This window comes from Danio rerio, chromosome 10 (assembly GCF_049306965.1).
Source record: "Danio rerio strain Tuebingen ecotype United States chromosome 10, GRCz12tu, whole genome shotgun sequence".
In the NCBI taxonomy this organism is placed as follows: Eukaryota; Metazoa; Chordata; class Actinopteri; order Cypriniformes; family Danionidae; genus Danio; species Danio rerio.
Window position 1 is genome coordinate 33,057,454 of NC_133185.1, and position 22,115 is coordinate 33,079,568.

The 22,115-nt window shown below is 34.2% G+C and overlaps 1 long non-coding RNA gene across 2 annotated transcripts in view; it reads right to left on the reverse strand.

Annotated features, from left to right (window-relative positions):
• Positions 1–22,115, reverse strand: part of LOC141376390 (uncharacterized) — a 37,324-nt gene that overhangs the window by 10,244 nt on the left and 4,965 nt on the right. Inside the window, exons 2-3 of one of the 2 annotated variants that reach the window (XR_012386390.1) lie at positions 20,147–20,202; positions 18,661–18,777 (exon numbers count right to left, since the gene is read on the reverse strand). This is a non-coding gene — a long non-coding RNA (uncharacterized lncRNA). The remainder of the gene's footprint in view (positions 1–18,660; positions 18,778–20,146; positions 20,203–22,115) is intronic. The other variant, XR_012386392.1, reaches the window with a different exon arrangement.

Genomic DNA, 22,115 nt, shown 5'->3' on the forward strand with positions numbered 1-22,115 from the left:
CACTGCTAAGATGTTAACACCTTTCTGGTAGGTTGCTAGCATGTTTTTAGAATGTGAAACATGTCACTACATGTTGCTAAGATGGATTAACATGATGCTAGTATTTTACAACAATAGGTAGCATGTTGCTAACATCAATTAACATGTTTCAAGCATGTTTTAACACACTGAGTTTTAGCATTTTTATAACATTAATTGGCATGTCATTACCATATTTCTTGCTTGTTTTGCTATATGGCGAACAAATATTAACATCTTGCTAGCATGATTGACTATTTTGTTTGCTTGTTCTATTTCCAAATTATTATCATTAACATTGCTAACATGTTTTAGGCTATCATGTTTAACATATGGCTAGCATCATTTAACCTTTTAAAGAGAAAACAAACTAAATGAGGAAAAACTGTAAATTGCTGAAGTAGGTTCTGGCAAATCAATTTCTTCAATATATTATATTAATATAATTATATTGCTATTATTTTTTTTAGAATGTAAAACATATCACTACATGTTGATGGATTAACACAGTGCTAGCATTTTTAAACACACATATAATGTTTTAGCAATTTTCTAATATTAATTTGAATGTTATTACCATATCTCTAGCTTGTTTTACCATATGGCTAGCATGATTTACTATTTTGCTACAATGTTTATGACATTCTATATTATTAACATTAATTTGTATATTGCTAACATAATTTTGCTATGTTTAAATTATGGCTAGCATAATTTAACTTTTTCAAGAAAACAAACTAAATAAACTTTTAAATTGCTAAACTAGCTTCTTTTGGCTAATCAATTTTTTGTTGTAACATGTTGTAATATGTTTTAATATAAAATATAACACCAATTAGCATGTTGATAGCATGAATTATCATATTGCAAAGATGTATCTATCATGTTTCTGGTTTGTTGCTAGCATGTTTCTAGAAAATAAAACATGTTACTACATGTTTCTAAGATAGATCAACATGATGCTAGTGTTTTTCTACAGTGTGTAGCATGTTGCTAACATTAATAAACATGTTTTAAGCATGTTTTATGCACATATAATGTGATAATGTGTAATATGGTATAACATGGCATAGCATGTTTATAATGCTAATTATCATTTTTAATCTATGTTGTCAACAAGAATTATCATGTTTCTAGCATGTTTATCACATTGCAAATGTAAATTGGCATGTTGCTAGCATGATTCTAGCATTGTAACTTTCTGCTAACAAGAATTTGCACTAGAAATTCGCTAGAAAGTTTAATCTAACATATTTAATATTTTGCTAGCATTAAATTGAATGTTTCTAGCATTTTTAACACTACGTTAGCACAAAATTGTAAGTTGTGAACATGTTATTAGCATGTTTAACCTTTTGCTTGTATATTTCCCCACGACTGCATATTTCATACTAGATAGAATTTACCTTGCACTCAAAAGAGATCAGTGCCGAAACAGAAAGAAAAGAACACAAAGGGATTGAGAAAAGCTTTCATAAGATAAAAAACGAAAAACACCACAAAAATCCAGCCAGGCATTCATTTAAAAACCCTGCACCAGCTTCTTCCTGCTAATCACTTTTTTTTAGCGCAGGAATGTTATATTACTGTGAAAGTGACTCTGCAAAAAACAACAACTAGGAGCTGAAAATATGCTATAAATTCACTTCTTTTATGGAGCACAATACATTCCTGCATCCGACAGTAAGAGTAAAAGCCGTTTACCAGGAACTGAATCACTCCTAAAAGAACATAAAGGCATCTGAACTGTGCAGACAGTGAAATGACAAGAAACAAATGGGACGCAGTGCTGCTCTTGTGCCGCTCGTAAATAAAGCATCCAGCAGGCTAAATCTATACTGTATATGCTGAGATTGCTTCTGTCACTTACACTGGAAAAATGCAGGGCAAATGTGGGTTGATGGAGGAACCAGTGGATCTCTTATTTTATACTTATGTCCAAAGGGGAAAACGTCAGCAAGAGGCAGCTTTTAAAGGGAGCATAAGTATATCCCCTGAGCATCTCCTAAATCAGAGAGTTTCAGTCTTTTAGATACCACAGATAACCAAATATGATCATCCTTGTGCAAGGAACTCCAATCCTAAAATGTAAAATATGTACAAAATTACGTTTTTGTATAAAGAAAAATATTATTATTAATTGATTAAATACTATAATGTTTGGAAATTATATTACTACATTGTTTCCGAATGAATGAATGCATTTACACATTCATTTACATGTTCATTTTAATGTAATTAAATATTTTCTATATGTATATGTTAACATTTCAGATTATTTCACATTTAATCACATTTGTTTTTATACTAATGAGTCATATTTATTTTATGAATATTCATTTTTTGATTTTCTTTAATTTAAAATAGATTTTTGCAACATATTAAAAAATGTAGCCCAATATACATTTCTGGAGATCGCAAATTATGTAGCCAGAAGTACGCTCTACAGAAATGGATAAAGCAGTACGTTTTCAGAATGAGCCTGGGTTTTTTTTATTTTTTTATTGTATTAATTTAATGAAAAATAGCAAATAACTTTTTAATTAAATATACTGTAATTGCATTGACATATTATATTTATTTACATTAATTAGGCAAATTTAAATATAACCATTGCAATTATTAATCTAATGATAATGTTTTGATAATATCTTCTAAATGACCTAAATCCCAGGTCTATTATTGTAATAAATGTATTTAAATTTGAACAATAAATTGATTATAAATTGATTATATTCATTTTTATTATTAATTTAGTTCAATTTAAATAGGGCTGGACCGATAAACGATATCTTACTGAATCGCAATAAAATGTTGATAACGATGATAGGCTATGGACATTTTTACTCCATATTGATCTTTAGTATTCTTAAATATTCTTAAAGATCTTTCGATACTGAAGAGCCAATCACACAGCCGACATATGCATTAACAGGAATCTCTAGTTGTGTTGATATTAGAGATATGCTACGTCAACCAGTATTGTTTAGCGAGCTTAATTCACTTTCTCACTAGCAGTATGGTATTTGCTGTTAAACTGTTGTTTATTTTAATTACTATTTTTACCATTTTTAATTAGGTAAAACATTTATTTTGAAATATTTCTGTAATTCTTTATTTTTTTTAAATGCAATAAGTTTGTTTGTGTACTGTATTTATATTGTATATCATAAATAAATTACAGAAAAACAGAATCTCAAAAAATCAGAGTAAAGTATAAACTGTTTTTGTTAATAAACAATACTTTAAAATTTTATTTAATTAAGCATCTAATCATTGTGGCTTCAGTCATTGTTGGGGTACTCTTTTACACCTGGAAGCATTAACAACTTATATCAAACTAAAACCGTTCCATTATTAATGTAAAGATCATACATAATGTTTTCTAAATGACCTAAATAAACACAGGCTATTATTAGAATACATTTATTTAAATTTGAACAAACGATTTAAATATTAAATAACAATTTTGCATATGCCAATGAACAAATCGTATTTTATTTATAAACATAATAAAATGATCATATTTTTAATAGAATTTTATATGATATAATTTATTATTATTATTATTATTATTGCTATTAGAAAAACAAATAGGGAGTAGGTGTATGATAAATGTCAACTTCTGCTGAAAAACAGCATCGATTATTTACTTATTTATTTATTGGCATAACGCATTTCTTAATTGCTATATCACAGGAGTGTATTGAGAGCATCACTCCCACAAGTGTTTACCCCAGTTTGCTGAGCTCATTTTCCATTACAGTCCTGTCCAGCACAAGGAGTAAAACATGTACTATTTAATGACTGTCAAGACACCACAGCATAAAGCATTCTCATCCATGGGAATGATCCTGTTTGATGCAGCTGTTAAAATAAACCTGCGCTGGAATATCGATCCATGTAAATCACTGTACACTTGCTCAAGCAGCTCTCTAAAGACACAATTACTCACAACCTGCTGTTCGAGTGCGTTTGAGAAAGCATTTGAAACAAGTGCACAACATACACTCATGGTCATAATAATTGGCGCCCTTGGTAAATGTGAGCAAAGAAGGCTGTGAAAGTAAACATCGTTTATCCTTTTTATCTTTTGTTCAAAAAGGTCACAAAAATCTAACCTTTCACTGAAATAAAACACTGGAGAATAAAGAGGAAATCTTATTTTGCAAATAAATATTGGTAAAAATGATTGGCACCCTTTTTATTTAGTACTTTTTGCAACTCCATTTGCCCAGATAACAGCTCTAAATCCCATAATCCCCGATGAAGTTGGAGGAAACCTGGAAAGAGATTAGAGAGCAGTTTTCTATACAGAATCTCTGATCCATGTTGGTGCTCTTTCCTCTTCAGTTCATCATAGAAGAAACTTACATTTGTGTTCAGTGACCCATTTTTTGCATCGATTCTGGTGTTTGTTTTGGATTATTATCATTATGGAGGATCCATCTAAGGCTCGTTAAGAGGTTTCTAGCACAGCCAGTCAGGTTTTAATCTGTTCCTATTGATAGAATTCATGATGCTGTGTCTAAACAACTGTCCATGACCTCTGGCTGAAAAATAGGCCTGCGACATTAAAGGGTTAGTTCATGCAAAAGTGAAAACTAATAATTATTCACTCTCACAATGTTTCTATACTCAAAGACCTTCGTTCATCTTGAAACCTCAAATTATGTTATTTTAGATGAAATCTGAGAGCTCTCTCAGCCTTCACTGACAGAGATCCAGAAATGTGCAAAGTCTGGAAAGGAACCAAAACGTTCCATGTTAATTCAGTGGTTCAAGTGTAATCATACTAAGCTCCAAAAACATTTTTATGCACCAAAAAAACCTGTCTTTTCTGCCTTTGTAATCTGTTCTGTTACAGGTCACCCCGCATTCACACTGTGGTTGTGTGGATTTATCGGAGCCGCTTGAAGCACGCAAACACGGGGAGAACATGCAAACACAGAAATGCCAACTGACCCAGCCGGGGCTCAAACTAGTGACCTTCTTGCTGTGAGGCAAACGTGCTACCCACTGCGGCACCATGCAGCCCTTCATTTTGAAGTCTCTTAATTTTGTTTGTAGTTATCCAAAGTTAAGTAAAAGAGCTATTTTTCATGAGTTACATTTATAGTTGATTGAGAGTCAAAGCAAAAAAATACATTTTTGCTAATTAAGCTGCCAACACCTAAAGCATGGGTGCTTCTGCAATTAAGGTGGTTATCTCAAAACTCAAAGCATTACATGAACATCTTCTAAATCTTCAAACTAAAGATTAAACTCTAATAAGTTTTTCTATTAGTTTTAAACACCTGACACTGCTTTTATTGTCAACATTTCCTTCTTCTATTTCAATCCCATTAAAAGCATACAGGGAACTACAAATCCCCTAACCAGGTAAATTGACCAACACAATTTCTTTATGTTTTCCCAACACAAATTACTTAAGTTAACTTAATGGTTTACAATTTTAAGTCGACAGAACATAAAACAGATAAATTAGCTAAGGAAATAACAAGAATTGTGTTGTTTCAGCTCATTTTAAACATGTAGTTTGAACAAGCAGCAGTAATCATTCAGGGGTGCCCCAAGGGATGGCCAGGGGTGGCTACGACCACCCTTGTGTAAACTCTGACCACCCCCATGGGCACCCCAATATGATTTAGTTGTTGATATTATTAATTTAAATGTACCTATACTTAAATTCACATTATTTCTATAAATAAATACATTTTTAAATAAACTGCAGCCACTAAATTATTGTGGATTGATCAGCACCACCGACGTAGCTGATTCCCTAAGATTGCACACTTTTTATTAAGAAATTATAATATTTTAAATGAAAAAGTTGAGTTTTATCTGATTAAAAACCACATATGAAAATAATAATTAAAAAATTTATGCATTTTGAAATCAGCTTTTCAGAATCGAGTTTATTTAGCAACTCCATTATTTTACTTGTTGATTTAAAAAGAGCCAAAAATCTCAATGATTTTGTGGGTGTATTTTGCAAAAAGGTACAAGAACAGAAGAATATGTATTAATATATTGTGGCTCAAAAAGGAGCATATATAAAAGGAGCTATATAGGATAGTATTAGGGTCTGTATAGTAAGTGTGTGTGTGTGTAGTAATGTCTTTTGTTCAGTTGGTTCATTTGTTTGTTTTATTAAATATTTCACTAATCTTCATTAATTTTAGATATGGCATATACTGTATATTGTACGATAAAAGTATGTGAAAAATACCTTACCTGAAAGGTGTTTATTAACTAATTATTGATTTTTATTTGGTTTGCCCGTGTACTTGCTCAATTATTTCAAGGAATAAATTACAATATTTCAAGAATATTTAATGGAAAACTTTATTATTTCATTTACCAAAAGCAAAAATATAACATTACTCAGTATTCACAAAATATACACAATTCATTATTGTTTTGTGTGCCACCCCAAGATTTGGTGCAGCCTTACGTGGCCAACCCTAAGAAAGTTTTCTGGGGGCGCGACAGTAATATTTTTTTGTGTATTATTGGTTTTAATTTTTTTTGATTTGGTGTTTTTTTATGAGAGATGAAAAGGATAAAAAGCAGATTTATTTACAACACACTTTGTTTATAACTACCAGGGGCACCAATACTTTTGCCCACAACTGTATTTCAGTGCAAATATGACTAAAGTCAAATAAGGTTGTTCTTTGTGTCCGCCAGCCATCTGCTCAGTGTATCGCGCACAGCGAAGGTGTGAAAGAAGCTTCATGAATCAAGATTAATCGTGATTTGCTCAACTGAGTAGAGTTCGTAGAATTGTTGTGGCCTTGCAAATCATTGGCAGCATTCTAGGGATTCTATTTATGTAACGTGTCCTCGATCTAATTCTCTGTCTCAGCGTTCGCCTGACTGCTTTTCTCTCTGTACTGTGTTTGAGGACATGTTTCTCTAATGCTGGCCGAGCACTCGCAGCCGGAGAGTCTGGCACACGAATGATTACCTGTCTGTATGATCAATTACCTGATTACTCTCTGGATACACACTCGTGGCATGTCTCTGGAGTCACACACACAAACACACACACTGAACGCCAGGGCACTTTCTGACAGAAATGGGTTGTGAAAGTGAGGAGAGCGAGAGAAAGTAGGAGAGAAGGAGAGCTCCCTTCAAGGATTTGGCTCAGGGTGTTGTGGCTTGTGGCAGGAAACTCTTTTGTTTATTGTTTCAAAACAAGTTCTGTGCAATTTTCAAGACTGTGCATGTATGGTACAAATGCACTGGTGTTTATATAAGAATATTTAATATACTACAGGCCACATTAAGTCACTGACAGTTATTTTTTTTCTAAGTAGAGAAATTTCCTGTTGAATTTTACTTACTGTTTGAATAGGAAATCAGTAGCTATATATATCCACAAAGTAAAATCTGTTGTGTGTGTGTGTGTATATATATATATATATATATATATATATATATATATATATATATATATATATATATATATATATATATATATATATAAATATATATATATATATATATATATATATATATATATATATATATATATATATATATATAAAATTTGGTTTTTTTGTTGATATAGCTACTGACTTCCAACACAAAATGTGAGCACACGCCGACAGCTAGCTCATGGTTGCCCACTGAAGCTAAGCTGGGCTGTGCCTGGTCAGTACCTGGATGGGAGACCACATGGGAAAGTTAGGTTGCTGCTGGAAGTTGTGTTAGTGAGACTGCTCAACCTACGGTCTGTGTGGGTCCTAACACCCCAGTATATTGACGGGGACTCTATACTGCTCAGCGAACGCCGTCTTTCGGATGAGCGACATCCTGACTCTCTGTGGTTTTAAAAATCCCAAATTTGCCCACTGTACATCATGGCCTCCTAACCATACCCATATCACAATTGGCTTTATCACTCTGTCTCCTCTTCAACAAACAGTTGATGTGTGGTGGACAAGGAAATTCCCCCCAAAAATGTGTAAAGCACTTTGAGTGTCCTGAAAAGCTCTATAAGTTTATGCAACAGTTCTGTCTGGTTCTTGAATCTGATAGGTTGAAAGCCATGCGATATTCTGCAAATAACAGCCTCGTCCAGCCTCTTCACCCCTGTGTTTTACTCCACCCACATACAGCAACAAGCAGAGGACACTCTACAGTTTGACAAATATTGCTGCTGTTGGACAACATAATATATATTTTGAGACATTTTTAGTCAAGAATGTAGTTGTTTAGATTGCAACTATGCAGTTTATTTAAAAAGATAGTGCCTACTTATAAATATTTATAATTTCTGAGCATCAGACTCAGTGCATCCACAGCCATCAACATGTCTAAGCAGACCAAAGAAAGTGACGGTTGACGTTCTGCCACAAGATGGCGACAGAGACCGTATAATAAGTCCTTAGGGGAGAAAAAGAGCATTTTCTCAGTGTAAATTTCAAACAGGAGAAAATCCTTTTCTCTGGCTTTTTTGGGGGTTAATTAACGTGAAATCCCGATTGATTGATAGCAATTTATGTCGTTCAGTTTTATATTCTTAAAATGTGAGCAAAATCTCCTGTTTTGTCATTACTTCAGACATTACGCTAGAGAATCATTCAAATATTAGCTCTAAAGTGACGTCTAAAGTAATAAATACATTTAAAATAAATACAACATTTTAGATTCTTGATTTAGGAATCAAGAATTATTCTAAATTACTTACAACATAACAATTAAAAATGTTTTTTTTAAAAAGTTGTTACAATATTTTTATACGTTTGGTTCATTTATTAAATAATGAGAATTCCATTAAGTTATGATCATGCCATTTAACCTAAAACCTTATTATTATTATTATTATTATTATTATTAATAAATAATAATAATAATAATAATATAGGAAAGTTACCTGTTTTTGTTGAGCAGAAAAACAGCATTCATTATTCTCTTAATGAATAATTCAATTATGTGACAAACAGGCAAACTGCAGCAATATTTACAAGTGTCTGAAAGAACCTGTAAACAGCTCTGATTTGTAGCCAGTGACATTAGGAATGAGACCAGGAATCATTTGTTGTATCAGCCTCAGTTTGACCTTCTTGTATCATTTCTCAGACACACACGTGCAATCGCACACGCGTACACACACACACACACACACACACACACACACACACACACACACACACACACCTCTTGAATAGCAGCATGACAGTTTGCAGCAGCTGAAAGTAGGTTTACAGTTACAGAAGAACGCACTAACCTTCATGAACCCTCATACACACACCAGTCCACCAAACCCCGTACAAGAGAAAAACATTAGACTCTCCTAAATCACACATGCACACACAAACACACACACACACACACACACACACACACACTGCCCAGCAAACCCACATGACCACAACTAGAGTCTGGTTATACAAGATACTGGCCAGAGGGATTTATGGGTAAAGATGCTGCATTTGAGAGATGGAGAGATTACACAACACAGACAGCAGCTGTCAGGTCACACATTTCAACATTATATACACATTATCTACAGGTGGAAATACACGTTTAAGCATCTTAGTAGCATAACTGCTAGCACTACAAGTTAATATGTTAGCAAAAATTGAAATTGAAATTTAGCACACAACTACCTTGATCTATTAAATTACTAGCATATATGTAACATGATTTTGGGTGTTTTAGCACAAACAAGTTTCAACATGTTTCTATGATGTTCCTAGACTGATTTAACAATTGTTGACATGCATATTTACAGTAGGAACTAACATGTTCCTACCATGTTTTAACAAATTGTTAACACAAATGTAAGTCTATGTAGCATGCGTTCATTGTTAACTTGATTTACCTCACTGCTAACTTGTTTTTAAAATAATTGAAGATGTTGGTAGCATTATTTAGTACATTGCAAACATGAATTAACATGTTAACATGCCTTAGCGTATGGTTCTCATGTTGGTGTATGTTTCTAGCATGAATTTACACTAACCGCCCACTTTATTAGGTACACCTGTCCAACTGTTCGTTAACGCAAATTTCTAATCAGCCAATCACATGGGAGCAACTCAATGCATTTAGGCATGTAGACATGGTCAAGACGATCTGCTGCAGTTCAAACTGAGCATCAGAATGGGGAAGAAAGGTGATTTAAGTGACTTTGAACTTGACATGATTGTTGGTGCCAGACAGGCTGTTCTGAGTATTTCAGAAACTGCTGATCTACTGAGATTTTCACGCACAACCATTTCTAGGGTTTACAGAGAATGGTCTGAAAAGGAGAAAATATCCAGTGAGCAACAAATGCCTGTTGATGCCAGAGGTCAGACAAGAATGACCAAATTGGTCAAGCTGAAAGTAAGGCAACAGTAACTCAAATAACCACTCGTTACAACCGATGTATGCAGAAGAACATCTCTGAATGCACAACATGTCCAACCTTGAAGCGGATGGACTAGAGCAGCAGAAGACCACACCAATTGCCACTCCTGTCAGCTAAGAACAGGAAACTGAGGCTACAATTCGCACAGACTCACCAAAATTGGACAATAGAAGATTATAAAAACTTGATCTCTAATTCAACATTCGGATGGTCGGGTCAGAATTTGATGTCAACAACATGAAAGCATGGATCCATCGTGCCTAGTATCAATGGTTCAGGCTGGTGGTGGTGGTGGTGGTGTAATGGTGTGGGGGAAATTTTCTTGGGACACTTTGTGCCCATACCAATTGAGCATCACGTCAATGCCACAGCCTACCTGAGTATTGTTGCTGACCATGTCGCTTTATGACCACAGTTTACCTATATTTTAATGGCTATTTCCAGCAACGCATCATGTCATAAAGCTTAAATCATCTCAGACTGGTTTCTTGAACATGACAATGAGTTCACTGTATTCAAATGGCCTCCACATTCACCAGAACTCAATCCAATAGAGCGCCTTTGGGATGTGGTGGAATGCGTGGAACAGCAACTGCTGTTTTCTGAAGGCAAAACGAGGTTCAACCCAGCACTTGTAGGGTGTACTCAATAAAGTGGCAGGGTGAGTGTATATTTTGGTAACTTGATTTAGCAAAGAGCTCGCATGTTTATGTGTTAATATTTTACCAACAAAAATGAACAGTGCTGGTATGATAATATTTTTCAAACAAACCTCATCACATTTCCTTTAAACATTCTAGCAGCATAAACAAATTCATACTGTCAACATGTTAACTTGTTGCTCTTAACTTGTTATTATGTTTTAGGGATTTTTCATAGTTTAATTCTTGCAGTTTACAAAAAAAAGGTCACAATGTTTGAAATGAAATCTCAGAAGAAGAAAATAAAGCAGTAGCAGAATAGACTTGAATAGTTCGTCAGCTTTCTCAAGTCAACACAAAAACCCCTGCTGAAAGACACTGTGGAGGAAATTGCTCACTTCAAGAGAGGAAAGATATATTTTTACAGGAGAGAGACAGAGAACTGGTCTTAGCACATTTTCTAAGCCAGTCTTGTAGAGCAAACACACCTATTAGACTAAAGGAGACAGGGCTGACTGCACACAGAGGCACACACGCGCACACACACACACACACACACACACTGTAGACCGTAAGTGTTCTGAAATGAGAAGTCTTCACGATGATATGGTTTAAATGAGATTATCTTCCCCACACAGCCATTGCGCAAACCCAGACTGAGGGAGAGCAGCTCTTTATGACAGTGAAGGCTTGATCTTAGGGGGGTTTGGGGGTGAAATTTTGGGTTTCCATCCGTGCTGATAGAGCCAAAGCAGATTCTTTTACATTCATAAGATTCATAAGAGCTATACTTCCCAAAGAGCTCATCTGCATTATCAGCAGGTGCTATAAAATGAAGGAAGACGGCAATGTTGTCATCAGTATGTTTGAATTATTCATGCGCAATTAAGTGGTGGCAAATATCATATCACAATGAGTTATTGCTCATTAAAGTGTGAGATAAAAAGGCTGAAAATATATAAATAAATAACCTTGGCGAGTCACTTATTGTCTGACGTATAAGGCAGTTGAGCTCTTACATTAAGGTATTAAGAAGCTGTAGGGCGACCCTTTGACTGAAATGCCCTGTGATTTGTGACATTACACACGTGACGTCGTGCACAAAGAGAAACACAAATCCCCCGCTACACTGATGATCCCTTGTTACACAGTATTCCCTTTTATACACACTGCTGTGTTTGCAATTACACTGCACTTTCCCAAGGGCTTGTTCATTCACACATCTTTTAATTGACTTAATTTTATTTAGACTGCTTTGATGGAGAAAGCAGAATTCATTATGTTTACTGACACTACCTTTGCATATTTGGGGCAATTTACCAGCCCATCCTAAATGGAGTTTGCAAATAATGAACCTTTTGGAAATTAGAAGTACAAGTCCCACTTATTTTTAATATGTCTCTTCTTTCTTTCGTTCCTCCCTCCTCCTTTTTAAAGAAAGAAGCATTTATATTGCAAGCATGTTACCATTGTTAGTTAATCAGTTAATAATTTACTTAGTTTGTCACATTTTAGTTTCATTTTAGTTAGTTAGTTAGTCGTTTGATTAATTAGTTAGTTGGTTGTTTAGGTTGTAGCTTAGTTAGTTAGTTAGTTAGTTAGTTAGTTAGTTAGTTAGTTAGTTGGTAGTTAGTTGGTTAGTTAGTTTGTTAATTGTTTGGTTAGTTGTTTAATTAGTTGCTTAGTTAGTTGTTAATTTAGTTTGTTAGTTGTTTAGTTGGTTGGTTAGTTAGTTAGTTGGTTGTTTAGTTAATTGTTTAATTAGTTGTTAATTTAGTTTGCTGTGTAGTTAGTTATTTTGTTAGTTGGTTGTTATTTTAGTTGTTTAGTTAATTGGTTAGTTAGTTTGTTAGTTGTTTAGTTAATTGGTTAGTTAGTTTGTTAGTTGTTTAGTTAGTTGTTTAGTTAGTTGGTTGGCTGTTTGGTTAATTAGTTAGTTGTTTAGTTAGTTAGTTAGTTAGTTAGTTAGTTAGTTAGTTAGTTAGTTAGTTAGTTAGTTAGTTGTTTGGTTAGTTAGTTAGTTGGTTAATTAATTGTTTGCTTAGTTAGTTAGTTGTTCAATTAGTTGGTTAGTTAATTGTTAATTTTCTTAGTTAGTTACTTGTTCAGTTAGTTGGTTGGTTGGTTAGTAAGTTTGAGTGCTTCTCAGTCAGTCGGTGAGTTGCTAGGTCAGTCAGTCAGTCATTACAATAGTTTGTCAATTTAGTTAGTTTATTAATAGTTAATTGGTTAATTGTTTTTTTAGTTATTTAGTTAGTTAGTTAGTTGGTTAGTTAGTTAAGTAATTGTTAATTTAATTAGTTAGTTAGTTGGTTAGTTGTTTGGTTGGTTAGTTAATTGCTTAGTTGGTTGTTTGCTTAGTGAGTTAGTTGCTATGCTAGAGCTTCTTCTGATGGCGCCTTTATTTAGGCTAGATTTGCAAACCTGTTACAATTCTGCCCACTTAGTTAATTGGTTGGTTAGTTAGTAGCTACTTAGTCAGCCGATGAGTTGCTTAGTCAGTCAGTTAGTCAGTCGGTCAGTCAGTCAGTCAGTCAGCCAATAAATTAGTATGTCGGTTTCTTAGGTATATTTCAACATTGCTAATCATCTGGTTGATTGGTTAGTTAGTTGCTATGCTAGAGCTTCTTCTGATGACAGCTTTATTAAGGCTGAATTTGCAACCCTGTTACAGTTCTGCTCAGTAAGTTAGTTAGTTGGTTGGTTGGTTAGTTAGTTGCTTCTCAGTTAGTCTATAAGTTGCTAAGTCAGTCATTTAGTCAGTCAGTCAGTCATTAAATTAGTTTGTTGGTTTGTTAGTTATATTTCAACATTGTTAGTCTTCTGGTTGGCTGGTTGGTTATTAGTTATTTAGTTGCTATGCTAGAGCTTCTATTAAAAGGCAGCTTTATTTAGGTTGACATAGCAAACCTGTTACAATTCTGTGCAGTTAGTAAGTTAGTTAGTTGATAAGTCAGTCAGTCAGCAATTAAATTAGTTTGTTGGTTTGTTAGTTATATGTCAACATTGTTAGCCCTCTGGTTGGTTAGTTAGTTAGTTGCTAGTCAGTGTCAGTCGATAAGTTGCTAAGTAAGTCAATCAGTCAGCAATTAAATTAGTTTGTTGGCTTGTTAGTTATATTTCAACGTAGTCCCTGGTTGATTGGTTAGTTAGTCAGTTAGTTAGTTAGTGAGTTAGGTAGCTAGTTGCTATGCTGAGAGACAGCTTTATTTAGGCTAAATTTGTCACCCTGATACCATTCTGCTCAGTTAGTTAGTTAGTTAGTTAGTTCAATTGCAAATCAGTCAATCATTATTTAAAATATTGAAAAAATAATAATTACTAATAATTTTTTTTGTTGTTTCTTGATTTTTTGATATTTAAAAAACTTTTGATATTTAATTTTTTAAAATTGTTTAAAAAAATTAATATTTTTCCTTGACATATAAACTTGTGCTACACATTTTTGGACCATTTCCGTAAGTTAACTCCAGCACTGTATATTGCAACCCTGTTACCATTCAGTTAGTATGCTAGTTAGTATAAATTCAATTTACATCAATAAATTAATCATCTAATTAATTAATTTCCTTTCTATTGCTCTTCCAGCATATAGCCATTGTAAGATCAAACTAAAATATACACAAGTCTTTCTTTTACACGAATCAGGGGAGGGATGATTAAAGAGTACCAGGAATAAAGATACGCTGATGCAAAATCTAGTCACAGTGTTTTAGTTATTAAGAGATTTTACTCACTGACAGTTTAATTTAGACAAAATCTGATAGCAAAAATGTTACCATACTGGTTTTTTATATTAACATATGATTAATGAGTATGTGTGCCTATTAAACGTATTGTTTATTAACATTTCCCTTTTTTACCAAAAATATTAGCTAGTTAAAACTGTCAATATTAAATTTAGTTGGATTTTCTCAGATTGACAGTCATAATATTTCCAAGCAATTCTGCCCTCTTTTTGTACAATATTTATGCTAAGTGCCTATTAGTCCAACATCTGACCGCTAATTTCAGACATGAGAATGTTCATATTTCGTGTTGGAATGTTGAATCTGTGTTGCCACAATCCAAAGGTCAAGCAGCAGCTGTGACATGCTGCCCGCTTCCTTTTCATCAAACAATCCTTCTGGAGGGAAGGCAGTCAATAACAGACAAGAAGAGACGACCTTGTGCAGTCGGCCCAGCATGTGTGATATATGCTAATGTATGTACATTTCAAGTACAGGAAGCTGACATTAATTACTGCATAATGATGTGCGAACAAAGGTGCTTTGCTGTACTGTGTATCTCAGAGAGATGTTGATGATCCACTGTAAAATAATTGAACGTCAAGGCTTAATAACGACACTGTGAAGGTGGAGCCATTGACCAAACACTCTAGGATAATAGCTGTGTAAGAGAAGCTCCCTGAGGACAGAAAAGACAGAGCATGGAGACATCTGTCCACATGCCTCAAAGACATGCAGTCTGTGCTAAATGTACACAGTAGAAAACAACCATCCAACTATCAATGTTTAATCTAGTCATCTATCTGACCAACTTTCTTTTTATCCATCCATCTTTCTAGCCATCTATCAATCATCTGTCTATCTCCCTGTCTGTCTGTCTGTCTTTCTTCTGTCCGTCCGTCCATCCATCCATCCATCCATCCATCCATCCATCCATCCATTCATTCATCCATCATCTGTCCGTCCGTCCGTCCATCCATCCATCCATCCATCATCCATCCACTATAAATCTGTCTGTCTGTCTGTCTATCCATCCATCCATCCATCCATCCATCCATCCATCCATCCATCCATCCATCCATCCATCCATCCATCCATCCATCCATCCATCCATCCTTCCATCCATCCATCCATCCATCCATCTATCTATCTATCTATCTATCTATCTATCTATCTATCTATCTATCTATCTATCTATCTATCTATCTATCTATCTATCTATCTATCTATCTATCTATCTATCTATCATCCATCCACTATAAATCTGTCTGTCTGTCTGTCTGTCTGTCTGTCTGTCTGTCTGTCTATCTATCTATCGATCTATCTATCTATCCATTCATCCATCCATCCATCCATCCATCCATCCATCCATCCATCTATCCATTCATCCATCCATCCATCTAGCCATGTCTATCCATCATCAGTCCATCTAGCACTTATTGCTGTTCAAATTGCACTTGATCATTTATGAACAACAGTCATTATTAGATCACTGCTTTTGTAAGGTAGACATGGATATCAGTAAATATAATAACTGTCAATCAAATATGGAGATGACTAAGATGTCTGTCTGATATGGCAGAGATGTGGCATTTATGCAAGCATGTTTTCATGCCGCTAAAAGGCATTTAGTGACCTCATTGAAGGGCGGACATACATAATCTCCATTTCAGATGAAAGAAAATCAAAAATGTGAAAACAGAGGTTGACGGTAGGGGTCCAACAAAATGTAACCACACAGACACACACACACACACACACACTGAGACACACACCTGAGGGCAGGTGATCATCTTCCTCTCCATGAAGCAGCACATCCACCAGAGATCAGGTTGGCATGGTAACTGACCTACAAGCTGATTAAGGGAGCTCTGATAGAGAGAGTGTGAGTGCGCGGTGCTGAAAATGAGACATTACGCTAGGACAAAGAACCACATCAAACACGTCTTCTGCTTTTTTAAATGGCTGGGAATTGCAGCTGAATTTCAATCACAGATCATCCGTTCACACCTTGAACGGCAAACCTGATGAGATATTTAAGGGAAGGAAAATCATATTCAGCATGTAACTGAAGGTCACAGTCACTTTATAAGTGGACTGCTCTGACTATTTTCTGCCTGTGCCTCCTGGCTGAACAGGTGATGTAAGAGAGCGTTAGTTCATGCCTTGACTACATTGATGAATTTGATTCATTTGACCAAAGGAAAGTCTGTGTATATAGTTTTTATTGCCTGAATTAAAAAAAAAATAGTAAAATAAAAAAATAATAATTGAATAAAACAAGCATGTAAGCATGTTAAAATATTAATTAAAAAAATCTTCAAAAGCAAACATTTTTTGTGCAAAAAAAATGTAACCCTTGAAAAAAATTAGCATAATAAAAATAAATCACCCACATATGTAATCTCATAGAATTTATGACTTAGATTTTCTTTTATTAACAATAAAGAGATCTTCTCAGTCATTCCTTTGTCTAAATCACTCCTTGGTACGAAGCGCCATCTGCTGTTGGCAAGTAGGCTAAGCGCTTTAAAAAGAAGACGTTCTTTTTATCCACTTGAAGTATAGGGGAGTGTGGGGACGGTTGCAACATTGGGAAGTTCCTCCATTCAGGAATGAGCTAGAGTGATGACATTTATAGGCTACTACATATTTTCAGTTAGACCCTCCTTCAATCTGAGAGAAATCAGCCATATGTCACCATTTCTTCAGTATAAAACTCATTTTAGGTAAAGAATTTGTATTAAAAAAAAATAAAGGGACGGTTTCATTAAACTAAACATGCAAAGGCAACCCTGAAAAAAAATCTAATAAACAGAGAGAGAGAGAGAGAGAGAACAAAAATTTTTGCTTTCTCTGGATTAACAATTTATTTGTAGCCTATATTTATTACGTGTTTATTTGTTTTTAATAGTCCTATATTGCTTTTTAAGCGAAGTAAAACCTGATTGTGTGAGCCAGAGCTGGTTATTTTGACATGTCATCACCTTAGAATTATAAGGTTCTATCTGACATTTTGTCAAAATTGAGTTATTGACATTCTTGTTGAATGACAACTTATTTACATAATGGAATGTTTTTTATAAGTTGTTTACATTTTCAGACTTTTTACTTTAAAAATGAATGTTACACACATACTGTTTGCTATGGAATGCAAAAACTTGAAAGCTCAATATCTCAAAATCATTCAGAACGCAGATAGAACTTTATAATTCCAAGGTGACGATGTGGGTATTAATTCATCGTTTTGAAACAGGCAAATCTGCACAGACAGTGTAAGTGTTCACTAAACATGTTTCTTTAAAAAATGGATTTGTAGATGTCTGTAAAACTAGATACACAGTTTAATTTTTATTATACACCGACTCGCACATAGTAGATAAACAGTAAAATAAAAAATCTCATGGTCATGCATTAATAAGTGCAGGAAAGCAAACCTGTCACCGTTTATTTAACATCACAAATGTCACTGAGAACCACTCAATATCCCTCAAAACACTGAAAACATAATAACAAGTTTGATTAATCACTTAGATGTAATTGCATTAAATACATAAATTTGCTTCACTTACCTAACATAACTGAAAAAAAATTAACCCCCCTTCCACCCCCCCCCCCCCCCCCCCACCCGATCGTCAATGTATAATTGGCACCCTGATAAGTGTTATCAGACCTTTAAAGAATGAAGCAAATAAATAACTCTCTCAAGCACACATCTAATAAATCTAGTATACGTTCAGGGAAACTGAGCAAATCAAGTCACATTTTCTTTCTAAAGCTGTAGGAGTTTGACTTAAATTGTCTGTCATTTCTCACTATATCCACATCCTTCACTTCGTATGTCCATTCATATCTGACAGGTAGTAATTTATGTGTCAAGTTAACCTCTGTAAGCCACACTTACTGTATTCAGTCAGACGACAACTTCCAGCCTCCGCGTTGAGTAACATGATTACATGTTAGTGAAGGAGAGGGGTGTTGCTCTCAGTTTGACCTCATTAACCTTATTTGGGTTCGACTCCTAGATGAGTGATGCAACATGGAGAAAAGAAAGAGACTGTCTGAATCTTGATATCACGCCATGTTGTTTTATTTAGAAGATATTAAATGACCTTTAATCAATGGGAATTCACAAACTTTTATTATTAGGAAAAACAATAAATTATTAGAAATGAACTGCAGCTTATTGCTTATGCTTACATTCAGCATAAATAACACAAAAGAGACTTAAAATGATCCAATGCCTGAATTTGGTGAATTCTTCTTAAATTACGCTGTTAACAATTTCCTGTAGAATCTACAGTAACTTACTGGCAGCATTTTTTAACAGCAACTTACTGTAAATAAATAACAGCCCAAATACTGTATACTACAGCAAATAATACCCTGACTTCTAGTTGATCAATTGGTATGAGAAGTGGCTTATATGAAAGGCAAAGGCTCAATAATGTTCATATATGGTGACTGGGCTGGTCAATCCTGTATCACCTTGACCTTTCCTTTCAGGAACTTTGATGTGGAGGCTGAATGAGTGATATATCCTGCTGAAGAACTTGCCCTCTTCTGTGGTTTGTAATGTAATGGGCACCACAAATGTCTTGATACCTCAGGCTGTTGATGTTGCCATCCACTCTGCACATCTCTCGCAAGCCCCCATACTGAATGTAAAGCCAAACCATGATTTTTTCTTCACCAAACTTGATTGATTTCTGTGAGAATCTTGGGTCCATGCAGGTTCCAAAAGGTCTTCTGCAGTATTTGTGATAATTGGGATGCAGTTCAACAGATGATTCATATGAAAAATCAACCTATTGCCACTTTCCAAATGATCAACTAGAAGTCAGATTATTATTTGTTGCTCTTGGATCGACGACAAGACCTTTGTCAGGTAATGTATTTACATTTATAGCACCATTTATCTTACTGTATTGATGTATTGCAAGTAATGTGTTTCTTTACTGTGAACTATAGTCATTTTCACAATGCATCTTTAAAATACAGAAACATACTGCATAACTGTCCTACAGTAATATACAGTTCACATTATGGTTAAATGCTGTGTAATTTACAAAAATCATTAACAGTGTAGAATTTAAAAGTAAATTTTGATTAACATGTAAATATGTGAGGTGCCCTTACAAATTGTTATATAACACTTTAAATTTAGAACAGAACAGCTCTTTTATAATTTTCTGAACATTGTATAAATGTGACTCAAATGTGATATAATAAAAGAGCTTCTTTCATTTCTATAAAAATGATCTTAATAACGTATTAAGGTTTGTTTTTAAAGTTCAAACATTGCCAATAAAAATGCATTCAATACATGAAAAAATACATATAGCCCTTTTAAATTCCTTTAATGCTGCATATCACAGAGAAATACTTGCCTTAAAACATCTATTGGGGTGTGTAGTATTGACAGATTCCACTCAGTTTATATTCCCTGCAAAACAACACACACTCCCAACTCATTCACATTACCATTTTCTAAATGTACAACAAGGTACTTACATCCATTCCTCCTCAGACTAAGCTACATTATCCTAAAGCATCATTGAACATGCTTGGCTACACAGAATGACCTATACATTTACATTAGTAGGAGGCTGCTATGGGCTTTTTCAATTTTTCAGTTGCATGATTATATCCTTGTCTGGACACAGTGTCTGTGAGAGTACAGTATTATGGTGGGTGTTGTTAGACAAAGTGATTATTAACCTGTGTAAATGTTCCATCCTTCCATTGCTAATAATACGATATGACTAAACAGAAACTCTGAAGGTTTTATTAAATCCTACATGGTAATACATTGCTGGAAAAATGCTCACTTTTGCTTTCTCTAAATGTCAATGTTACATTATAAAAATTACCAGTGTGAAAAAAATGATTAACCCGATTTTGAAGAAATTAAAAATGTTTTTTTTATTTTTTTTTATTTCTATAGTTTCAATGTTTAAATGAGATTTCGGTTCAGATATTGAATATTTAAATTGACATTTATTCATTTAGCAGATGCTTTTTCATAAAAGCGACTTACAAATAAGCATAAAAGAGCACTTGATTTTATCAGAGAGAAGCATTTATGTCATTTATACACGTCTAAGCTAGGCATGGGGCGATAACCAGTTTCAAGGTTTACCATGGTTTGAAAAAGTCAAGATATAAAAAAATCTTAAATTCTCTGTTGCAATGTTCCTAAGGTATATGTTAGTTTTATCTTTTATGTTTTTTTACAACCTTATTTTTTTTTCTCGATTTTTAGGGGAACAGTATGACCACATCTAAAGCTACTGGTCAGCCTACGATTCAACAAACATCTGAAAAACAAACTAATTATAAACCAACACCCAAGCATGCTAAAGAGCTAAACAGTGCAGAGGCTTACTGTATATCCAAAGAAAAGAGAGATATCCAAAGATGCCTTTTCAATTTGTAAAAAAAATCTGTAGTTTTGAAACGAATGAAGATAGCAGAAGTCAATGATTTATTTTCATTATTTAGCCTGACGTTTACTGTTCCAAAATATTAAAAATAACAGAGCTTATATATATATATGTTGAAGCTGAGCGGACAAACTTAAAACTCATTTTTGGCTTGGAAGAGTTCTCAGACGCACGTTTGATAGAATTAATTATGACAAAGATCTAAACTGAGCCACAGCCACAGTCAATCCGAACAAAAGCAACATGGAGTCAAGTGAGATAAACATGACTGGGAGTTTTACTCAAATAGTTTGGAGCTGCGAATGTTAAGTTTTTCAGAGGCAGGATCTTCATCCCAAGACATTATCAACCATCCAAAGCATAATTAACAAATCTGCACAGAGGTGATCTAAAGATACCCAAAAATAACATCTGTCATCAGTTACTCCTTCATTGGTTTAAAACCCTATTTTAGTTTCTTTATTCTGCAGAGAAGTTATTTTGAAGAAAGCTGGTTGATGGTATCTATTGACTTCCAAAGTTTTTTTTTTTACTATGGAAGCTGGGTACCATCAAACATGCTTTTCAATAATATCCCATTACTTCTTCAACAGCAAAAAGAAACTCAAAATATTTTAAAACACATGATGGAGAGTAAATTCTGAGGTAATTAACTTCCATTTTGGGGTGAATTGTACGTCAGACACAATGGGTCTGACACTACATCAAAATGTTGTTATCTAATCTTTAAAAAATGGCGATTGAGACGTTCTATCATTGAGTTTTTAAGAAAGAAAGTCAGTGATGCGAGTTTGAAATAGCATGAGAGCGAGTAAATGAAAACTGAAGTACTTTAACTTTTATTGTGAAAGAACGGCGGTTGTATTATTGAGGACTTTTATTTTGTTATCCGGCAGAGCCACAGGTTCCTTTA